Source organism: Apteryx rowi, unplaced genomic scaffold (genome assembly GCF_003343035.1).
Source record: "Apteryx rowi isolate R43461 unplaced genomic scaffold, aptRow1 scaffold_34, whole genome shotgun sequence".
Classification (NCBI taxonomy): domain Eukaryota; kingdom Metazoa; phylum Chordata; class Aves; order Apterygiformes; family Apterygidae; genus Apteryx; species Apteryx rowi.
The window spans coordinates 203,318-211,786 of NW_020449863.1; the positions used below are offsets into that span (position 1 = coordinate 203,318).

General features: G+C 39.7%; 1 long non-coding RNA gene across 10 annotated transcripts; it reads left to right on the forward strand.

Moving 5' to 3' along the window:
* Positions 1–460: 460 nt before the first annotated feature.
* On the forward strand, positions 461–6,503 carry LOC112969266. 10 transcript variants are annotated; one of them, XR_003254668.1, is made up of 3 exons: positions 461–576; positions 1,083–1,130; positions 2,133–6,503. It is a non-coding gene; the product is annotated as an uncharacterized LOC112969266 (long non-coding RNA). The 10 variants fall into 10 exon arrangements; XR_003254673.1 differs by having other exon boundaries at positions 2,245–6,503; XR_003254671.1 differs by lacking the exon at positions 461–576 and adding an exon at positions 620–904.
* Positions 6,504–8,469: the final 1,966 nt, after the last annotated feature.

The following is an 8,469-nucleotide window of genomic DNA, read 5'->3' on the forward strand; positions in this document are numbered from 1 at the left end:
CGCGCCGCAGCTCCGCCGGCGGGACGCTGCCCCTTTAAGGAAGCGAAACCCCAGCGCGCATTCCAGTTTCCTCCCCCCGCGTGGACGCGTCATCGTTCCGGGAAGCGGGTGACGTCATCCCGTCCTCCCGCGGCGGCGGAGGGGCGGGGACCTGAAACAAAAGAATAAAAATAGAACGCGAGGGGCGGGGAGTACGGTGGCCGGCGAGCGCTGCTACAGGCTCCTTGGCCGTAACCACAGCGCTGAGGGGTAGCCCCCGCTGCCTAAGGCGGCTCTGTGCGCAGCACCGTCGCCCAGTGCGCATACGCGCCGGGCGGGCCCTGCTATTTATAGGCACTCCCGGCAGGCGGGCGGGGGTGAGGGGTGACGTAATGCGGCGAGCCGCAGCGCAGGGCGCGCAGGTCGGGGGGGGGGGGTGCGTGCCCCGTCACGTGCCCCGTCACGTGCCCCGTCACGTGCCCCGCCGTGTTGACAGCGGCCGCCGGCGGTTGCCTAGCGACCGGGCCGGGCGCAGCGGGGGCCCGGGGGCTCCCCCCCACCCCACCCCGGCCGCGGCGCTCGGGCCGGTGGACAGAGGTGAGGGGCCGTGGGGGCGGGCGGGAGGCCGGGCCGCGCCGGGCCCGCAGCGGGGCCCTGCTCTCGGGCAGCCCGGCCATCGCCGCGGGGCGGGGAGCGGCTGGGGTGCGGGTTTCTGCTCGTAGTCATGCTTCTGAGTCATGAGGGTCGGCAGCTCCGGCTTAATTCGCAGCTCTCTAAACAGAGGGAGGCTTCGTTAAATGCCATCGTTTTTTCTTTATTTGGCATCAGCAAGAGAGTCTTGCGGCATTGCTTAACCTCCTTTTGTGGGATATTATGTAGAAAAAATAACAGCTATACTGAGAGCAAAAGCAACCAGCAGTCCAAGGTACTCTTATTTCAGTGCTGCGTTCGTAATTGTATGAGCGAAGGAAAACACTTTATTGCTTGGGGGGGGAGGGAGAGGTGTGCTGTTGGGCTCTAGTTTCTACACCCACTAGACCATAACAATCCCCGCAATTAGTTATTACACAACTCTCACGTCGGGGGTGCTGTTTATGTTACAGCCTTTCTCTCGATGATAGCAATGAAAGCACTGGCTTATCCAGAATCTGGTAAGGATGCTGTTTCATTTCTAATCCGGTTGCCAAGCCCATCTCTGAACCGTTCCATTCAATATGGCCCTGAGGATGGTCTGTAGCATTTGTGGCCGCTGTCTTTTGGGGACAGAGCTAAGCATAGGAGTGTTTACATTCCTCTGCAGGAGCTGGGCTTGGCTCTTTTGCCTTTCATTCCAAAAGCTGGATCATCCTACATCAAAAAAAAGTTGTATTATAATTATTTTGTTTGAAGGGCTCTTGTGCAACCTATTTCTAGTAGTATCTGGTTGACAGGACTTGGCCACTTGACTTTATAATTCTCTGTTTATCAAAATCTGGTATTACAAAGATACTGGGTTTTTTTGATCCTTTCTGCATGTAGCTTTTGGAAGAGACTGTGCCTAGAAGCCAATAACTATACATCTTCCAAAGCCGTTTCTTTCAAAAGACAAACCAGGCAGCAGATAGATCTTTAGTTTGGGGTAACAAATATGCCATGCCATATGAAACAAGGAGCTCGAACCATATGCCTCAGCAGGTAGTTTTTGGTCTGTTTGTGACTGAGAGAAAAATGAGCAGGTAGAAGACACAAAGATTATCCAGGAGTTATGCAATAAGCACCAAATACAGGTTTCTTTCATGCTGTGAAATAGGTTAAAAACTGCCTGAAAGCAAAATATGTGTTCCAACTTCTGTTCCCATAGAGCTGATGTGTCCATATCAGCATGCGCAAGCTCTTGGAGTCATCTTTTTTTGTATTTGAAAAATAAAGGATTTGAACTATATCTAAGCCAGAACATGACATTATTTTCTTTCTGCATTTTAACAGAGTAGTTCATTTGAGATTATTTTCAAGTTTCTCAAAAGAGAATCTGCACTAATTGTACATCTCTGGCTGTCATGTACTATACTATACTAGAACCACTGTGGAAAGTAGTTAAATAATTATGTTATCCTGGAAAAAGTATTATGCTTGGAAATGACATTTTCCTAGAACATTCTTTTTGCCCTTCATAGCTTTAAAGTAGTTCCCACAGCCTTACCGCTGGAAGCAACCTTCCTGGAAGTCAGAGAGTGCCAAATAGAATGAGATTATGTGCAAATCTTGCATAATAAATGCCCTCTACAGCAGAACTATCAAGATACGTGGATGCTCCTCGGTCAAGTCTGAAAAAGTGATATACTTACTCAATGTACTGAATGTCCTCATGGAAAACACTGGGATGAACCCAAACAACTACCAGGAATTAGAGCCAATGCTGACAAGCTGAAGGACAGAAATGCCAGCTCAGCAGTTGGAGAACACTTGCAGAAAGCAATTGAAGTAGACCTACAGAGAGCCTCCAAAACACAAGCCCAGAAGCTCTACATGTATGTAAACTTCAGTGGACACTAAAAAGTGTGGCTTCAACAGAAACATTAATTTGGTACTTAATTCTGTCTTTCTTCCTCCTGTTAGCCCTTTGCTGTCCCGCAGACAGTAAGAACCATTCTTCAAGTTCCATAAGGATTAAGGCCCCTGCTCACTTTTCAGTGCTAACCACCTTTTTCTCTAAAAACATCTACCTTTTAAACATAGTCAAGGTATTTTAATTCTTATGAGAATGCTTCTTCGTAGTTTGTACTAAGCTTGAAATTTGCTTCTCTCATCTTAGACCTGAGGGGGAGTTCACATACATTTAACAACTTACATCTGTTTGTCCAATGAAAAAAAACCATTTTCTACAATCTTTGCCTCCTATATGGGGAATCCATATTCAGAACAGACTAGAAAGTTTCTGGTGGAAGTTAAGAAAGTGATGTGTATTTTCTGACTCAACAGGGCTCTTTGTTTTTAAGCAGTAGGAATAAAGAGAATCTTGAATTTCCTTTAATTATAAGCCTGAGGGTAGAGGGAGAGGAGGAGTGATTTCTGTTTCTCAGTATATTTGTGAATCAGTTCTGCCTGAAGGAGTTGCTGTTTTGTTGCTATGTTATAATTGCAACTTTCCTGTGGCTATAAAGGAGATTTGGCTCTGTGACACTTCTAATTTGTTTCTCTTCCCTTTTCTGTGGGAGCTCTCCAAAAAGGTAAACCTGAGTTATGTTTGTGACTTAAACATTCTGCTTCCTGTTTCTCTCTTTCACAGTCATAAGCTAAGGAGTTCCTTCCACTGAGAACCAGAGTTGCATGTCAAGTCAGTTCTTGCAGTTTGGCTTTTTCATTTTAGAGAAAACATGATGCATTTGAAATGTATTTGAAATACCGTTTTCTCATTAGATCGTTAGGTCATGCAAGGTGGAGTATGGCAGTTACCCTTAAAGCTATTTATTACACTGTGGTTGTGAATTAAATGAGGAAAGATGTGATTCAAGAAAGGACATGATAAGAATTTTTGTAAAAGTGAAGGCAGTCTGGATGGTGAAGGTATATGAGAACATTAATGTGGAGAAAAAGGTTTACAAATCCCTCAATGTGTACACTTCTGCCATTATTTATGAACACTCCTTGGTCAAGCATAGACACTGAGTCAGTATTCTGTAACCTTTTTCATCATGGGAGTCTCCTGTTTTTCCAGCTGTACCAAAGTCTAGAATTCATGACTTTATGAGAAATGAAGAAATGATTTTATTAGGTGATAATCTCTTGTCTCCAAGCAAGAATTACCAGTGATCCTGCGCATTTTTCTTTTCAGGTAGGAAAGAGTAGTTAAGATGTGAGCAAGAGACTTAGGGAATAAAGTCTACCACAGTGTGCTTTAGGTAAGTCATTTGATGCTTTCTGACAAATGAGAGAGATGATGTTTTTTACCTCATAGTAGTGTGATGAGCATAACATTAACAATGTTTATCGTGTAAACACCTAAGATAAATAGAGATTGCACGTTGAAGGACTTAACTGTTTCTTTTGACCTCTTACTATTTTCTGCAGAGTGCTTCATACTGCAAGATCTGTATGAACTGAGACAATACAGCTATTCATAGAATCTGCTGTAGTCTAATAGTCTCACAAATCAATTTACTCCACTTGTAAGATTTATTTGCTATGTTACTGGAAATTCGAATAACTAATCAAAAGTCCCTTTTAAACTTCTGTCTTCAAATCTTGGTGAGATTTCGAAGTATTCAGCTCTGTCAGATTTTGTCATAGCTACCTGTGAATTGAAGTTATCATACCTCCATAATTAACATTAAAAACTGTATCCTAAAATATATATCTATTATATATATCTATATGATTTCCATTTTCTCATCTAGTCCATTCACAGGGTCAGTTTAGGATTGTTACCTGGTAGTATTTATTGAGACAGAATGAATTACAGAATTATGCACTTTTTGTTGCTGCTGCGGTTTTCCAATAACATAACTTGAAAGTTTACATTAAATGTGACTCACAAGTTCAGAAACAGATTAACGCCTTACTGCTGCATTCTTCGTTCTAATCCTTCCTCCCCCTGCCCCCCAAAATCAAAGTTTCCAAGACTAAAGTCAAAACGATTCACAGAAATCCTGCTGATGCAGCTCATGCTTTTCAAAACTTTTGTTCTTTTCTGTTTGTTTCTTCCAGAACTTCCTGTGTCACTTCCTTCATGTCCACTGGACCTTTTTTGTTTGCTCTGACATGATATTTGCCTTTATTTAATATTGCTAGTGGTCTGGTAGGATGTGGCACTCTGGTTTTCGATCTTTATTCAAAAATGTGGATAACTTTATTCAGTTCATACAGAAACAAATGCAGCATACTGTAAATCATAATGAGGAATGTTTTGCAAAACAGAAACAGTTGTATAAAGAATTGAAAAGCAAACAAAAGACACTGTTCTCCCCAAGGGCTTCTGTTTTTGTAACTTTAGATTCAGACCTTCTTTGGAACTTGGTCTGACTCTCTTGCTTCTGAATGCCTTATTAAATGTGAAAAGTAGAAAATGGACTCAGATCATGGCTACCTTTTTGAAATTTAGATGATCAACAGGGCACTGTGTACTGTGAAACAATTATCTGCAGTGAGTGCAGTGCTTAAAAGAAATCCTTAATCTATTGTTCATTCAGTTGAATGCATAGCACAAACAAAACAATGCTTGAACGTATGTGTCAAGACAATATATTTAAACATTATCAGCAGGAATGCATCGTACAAATGCTGGAGGAGAGAATTGCTGCTTTGTGGGAATTTCATCTTTCATTTTTTGGCTTTTCTGCATGTTAGTCTTACACAATATTATTTTTAATTCATGATTCTGAAAGGGTATCTTCTTTCTGCCCTACATGTAAAAGTAATATAAATAAGATAAAGCATTTTCCAAAGTCAGGGGTGATCCTGTCCCTGTTGAACTTAATGGCAGAGCTCTCGCTGACTTGAGTGATGCAGAGCCTGGTGTATAGGTTCTTGCGGTGGGGGAGTTTGTTTGTTCTTGGTTTCCTTTCTTCAAAGGGATTGATGTGTGACCAAAAGCCACAGGTTTGGCTCCTAAAACACACAAGCTACACAATGTTAAGAGTGAAATTTGTTTTAAAATTTGTTTGATTCTCTTTCAGTAACTACTTTTAAGATTGTTTAAATATACTGATTTTGTTTGTAGTTTAATTGTTTTTTTCTTCTTAGTACCCCTTAGGCAAATTGTATTTCTGGACATTGGTTTGAGTTTGAACTCAAATATCCTCTCATCTATGTTGTTGTAAGCGGGGTCTTCTAAGGCTTTCTAATTACCTTTTGTCTAACTTTGCATACTTTCTGGGACTTTTCCCAGAAAAGCTTGCTTCTTCCCTCCTCCCATTAAAATCACTAATTTACTTTTGAAAATGCATTTCAGGGGTACAACATACCCAATTATAAATGGATTTTTTTAAAAAACTTTTTAATTTGCTTTATACTACAAATAATAAAATGTTTTTTAGGGATTGACTTGTATATTTGACTGTTATTCAAGTTTATTCTGAAACAACTAATTTTGATTTCATTTTTGCTTAATCTATCATTGTTTTATTAACTTTTCAGAAAAATGAATTGCAAGAATCCTTCATGATTGTGTATGTCCTAAAAGCCCTCTGTAATCTGAAAAAATAATAATTTTTAGTCTTTGTGCTAGAGTGAACACACTACTTACAAATAAGTCTGGTTTTGCTTTAACTTCAGTAGTTCAAATTAGTTTTCATAACTGTGATTACAGTGTAGTATGCTGCCTTCCTCACAGGCAGTTACTCCATCTTCAGTGCAGTCTTCATGAGTGCTTGACAATGTAGATAAAGAAATCCACTTTTTATTCTTTTGCTGTTTCGTAATTGCTATACACTTTTTTGTTTCGTAATTGCTATTCTACTTAAATGCTAAGTTATTTAGCACTGAAAAGAGGCAGACTCTTCAGCTATTGAAAATGAGAGTGCATCTGTAATAAAGGTTATTATGATTCATTTTTGTACTTGTTGTCAGTCCTTTGAAAATACAGTTTCAAATCTAAAAAGACACATGCTTGTTTTTTTAATGATCCATTAGAATGTGTTCCTATGGCACTGAGATCAGTGATAACAAGATGAGGTGAACACTGATGATTGAAGGTAAGATTTTTAAGTCTCTTGAGAGTCTTTTGTTGTTAGTGGATAATACCTTGCACCTAATAAAGTAGGAACTACCACTTATTTCAGAAGGAATTAGAGGGGGCTAAATTTGCTGAAAAGGTCTGCTTTCACTCAGACTTGGAATATGTGGGTTATTTGTTGACATGTGTATTTAAACCAAACTGATGTGAATACAAAACAGATGTTTGTTGAGAATGTTTTTTATAATGCATTTGAACCATAAAGACTAGGTGGCACATTTTTTTAATCAGTATTTCTGATTTTTGAGGAAATGTGTATTCTAATAGATACAGTACTCTAAATGATATTTTTATTTTGCAGATTCTTATTCAGTTACAAAATACAGCAATTTTGTAAAACATTGTGCTGCAATAAAAATCTAGATACAAAATAGAATGACCATCTGTATAAAAGAATACAAGTCACGTTGACCTAAAGCTAGTAAGTACTCTGTATTTTTAAATAATTTTCAGAAACAATTTTTAAAGACTGGGTTAAATCTTAATTTCCATATCCCTTCTCACTGAGCGCATGAGAGGCCATCAACAAGTAACTGATGACTTTTAACAAGGAATCTAGTACTGGGAAACACTTCAGTATTAACTGTATTTACCTCACATAGTTGCATTATTTTAGGGGGATGTGACTATTTTAACACTTCTACTGTCCTGTTCATTCTCTTCTTGTGAACCCTCCAAGAGTGAAAGTGGAGATAATACATGTTCCCTAATCTTRCAGTCTCTCTTCTCCCCTCATAAAAGTTCTCCATAAGGTTGAGGAAGAGGTACGACAGTGCTGTTTCGAAGGTGGTCCCCTCAATACTAGAGTGGGAAAGCTGCATCCAGGTGGCTTTTGCAGGCACAGATCTGGGACACTATCCTGTAATTGGAACTCATTAGCACCATAGGTGTTGGTTTACACTATTTCTGGTAAAAAGAGTAAGGGAAGTTACTCGGAATTGTTCTTACCATTTTTTTTCACTTCACATTTCTCAAACTTGAGCTTGACAGTTTCTCTTTTATTATAATGCTCTAGCATTTATAATAAGCATGTTACTGTGCTGGTACTCCTACCAAAAACAAAAAAGCCCTGAAATTTGGATGATTAATTACTATAAACTGTCCCTTTAAATTGTTGTGATGTTAACTCCTGATTCACTTAGTCGATGGGAGTTTTACTATTAATTTGCTTGGGAAGAGGACTCCTTCTCAATCTTTACCTGGTTCTTGTAAATACTTAGATCTGTAATAGTCAGAGCATTTAGTTCTCACAGTATTGTGTTATAAACTTAAAACAGAACACAGTAAATTCAAAGATAAGAGTCACACATAAAGGGAGAAATATTTTCCACCCTTTCTGCACAGTTTCCTTTTGTTCCCACTGTATGGTATAATATGTAGAGAATGCACTGAAAGCCACTTGTGTCCTTTTTGGTATCTTCAGATACCTTTTCTCCAAAGCCTAGTGGTTTACAAGACAGTCTTACAAATCTGGCAGTGGGGATGAACTTGAGGTTTTGTGACTTATGCTGACAATAGTGTGTCAGTGAAGTGTTGCAAAACATTTAAATAGGACAGTGTGTCCTTTCTGCTTGTATTTGCTTTTTGCAGACTTCAGTTTTAGGATGCTGAACGTCAGTTCCTTTTCTGATGATTGGCATTATGATCACGTAGGATATAAATCATATATAGTGTTTCACTGTGTACAAACAGATGCAGACTGGAAGCAACTTTACGGAGATGAGATTGATCCTTTTCTAAAGTATGCTATGCATGTCTATACCATTTAGCACTACGCATGT